We start from the raw sequence: 2,318 nt of genomic DNA, 5'->3' as shown, positions 1-2,318 counted from the left end.
AAAAAAAAAAAAAAAAAAAAAATGATGCTGTTGACACTTTGGGCTACATAATTCTTTGTTGTGGGAGCTATCCTGTGTATTATAGGATGTTTAGCAGCATCCCTGGGCTCTGGTCATTAGAATGATGCCACCTCCCCTATTGTGACAACCAAAAATATCTCCAGACATCGCCAAATGACATCAGGGGGCGGGGAAGTGGGGTGTGCAAAATTGCCACCAGTGGAGAACTCACCCAAGCACTGTTACAGAAACCGAGTGGAGACTAAAGACTGGATATCTGAGCATCTTTTTAAGCAAACACCTGACAAATTTGTGGCTTGCCTTGTAGGGAGAATGTAAGTGGAATGCCTGACTCTGCCTTAAAGCGAAGGAAAGGCTGGGGGCAGCAAAACCAAATATTTTACAAAAACCAAATATTTTATTTAAGTAAGCACTCCATAGTTGGGGAAGGTGAGGTGGGGAAGAGACTTTGCAACCTGAGATAAAACGAGAAAAACCGGGTTTCTCAAGATGCTTGAAGATGTGAATAATTACATGAGAAAATTGCTGTTACACTCCCTGACCAGGCTAATTATTAATTCAGTAAATTGGTACTTGTGAAAGTTATTTTTCTTTCGAGTAACTGTTATCCTTTTTGTCAGGCAGTCCTTCTAAAGCCTGAAAATTCCCTTGCAGTCCTCTTTGCAAGTAAACTCCCTTCCTAAATGCTCTTGTCTCTGAGTTTTCCTTTGACAGGTGGACGTTCCACTGGGATGCCCCCCGACTCACCTGCTGAGCCTGTGAGATGCCCCTCATCAGCTGTTTGCACTCAGGCTCACCTTGCCTCCAGGGATGAAGCTCATTCAATAATTAGAGCTTTTGCCCTTGCTGACTCCCTGCCCCACGTCCTGTTCTTTTTCTGGGTCTTGGTCAAGGCTGGTTCTGGTTTTCATTAGTACACAGCTGCTTCACTTCTCACTTGGTGGAAGCAATGTTGGGAAGCTCACTTTCTGATTCTCTGTCAAGCAACCGTTTGCCTTTCTTGTTTGTCTGCCTGTCTTGAGGACTCTGAATATGGACTGGCATTTCAATCAGGCCAATAGCTGGTGTCACCTGTAGGATTAAGAAGTTGCTCCTGTTGCAGCCTACAACCAGTTTCTTCTGCCAGTGGCAGAATCCTCCATGTTGTTTGTCTACTTCCACGGTACTAGGAACTTAAGAAGCATTAAAGAAAAAGTTTTCATGCTTGCTGGAAAGAAAGCAGCTTCCTGCCATCCTTCGTGTCTCTTATCTCCCTCCAATAAATTGGTAAGTCTTATTCTTTATTTTTGATTCATGGATGAAGTTGTAAAAGCGAGGCTTCCAGTTCTCTGTGTGTATGCGCGTGCATGTGCGTGTGCGTGCACGTAAATGAAAAAAAGCCTTTTCTCTCTTTGTAAAAAGTAGCTGGCCTTTTACAGATGTTTGCGATTGTAATACATCTTGTATTTGTGGCTGGCATTCACCCACTTTATTGCCTTTCAACTTCTGGAAGTTAATTGAGCCATTTATATGTACTGCCAGGGATATCTAATTCAAAAATACAGATTAACTATCAAATTGGAGAGAAATGTATGCAGAGATTTGAGAAAAAACATGGAAATTAGTTTTACATGGTTTCTCTAAAGACTTGAGAAGAATTTCCTTGGTTTTTATAACAGTGCTATTAGTGAGTATGTGTGTGATGCGATGAGCCTGCAGATTAAATGGGAAAGTTACTTCTGGCTCGTCTGGAGCTTCATGACTTCTCAAGCAACCTGAAGGACGTTGAGTAGCTTGGAGTTTTCTTTCTCCTTGCTTTAAAAAAAAAGCCCTATAAAATAATGAACCAGATGGAGGTGTAAAAAAGAGCTTTGTGTTAACAAACAAAACACACACACATATATACTGAAATGGGAAGAAACCCAGCACTAAACTCCTCCAGAGTTCCCTAGTTTGCCCAAGAGTTGGATAAAATTCTTTTATTGCCTGAGTATGCAATATTTTCTAAATGTATTTGTTGATAGACTTGCATGCCTTTCTTATCTCCAGAGATAAATAATAAATTAGATTTTAAAGTCTCTTAAATTTGGCCAGACACGATGGCTCACGCCTGTAATCCTGCCATTCTGGGAGGCCTGTTCTGGGAGTCAGAGAAAGGAGAATCGCTTGAGGTCAGGAGTTCGAGACCAGCCTGAGCAAGAGTGAGACCCCCCCCCGTCTCTAGCCCATCTCTACTAAAAATAGAAAAATTAGCCCGGCGTCGTAACACATGGCTGTAGTCCCAGTTACGCAGGAGGCTGAGGCAGGAGGATCGCTGG

The sequence above is a fragment of the Propithecus coquereli genome, unplaced genomic scaffold (genome assembly GCF_000956105.1).
Source record: "Propithecus coquereli isolate 6110/MARCELLA unplaced genomic scaffold, Pcoq_1.0 Scaffold61, whole genome shotgun sequence".
Lineage (NCBI taxonomy): Eukaryota > Metazoa > Chordata > Mammalia > Primates > Indriidae > Propithecus > Propithecus coquereli.
Note: the sequence above shows the minus strand (reverse complement) of the source record.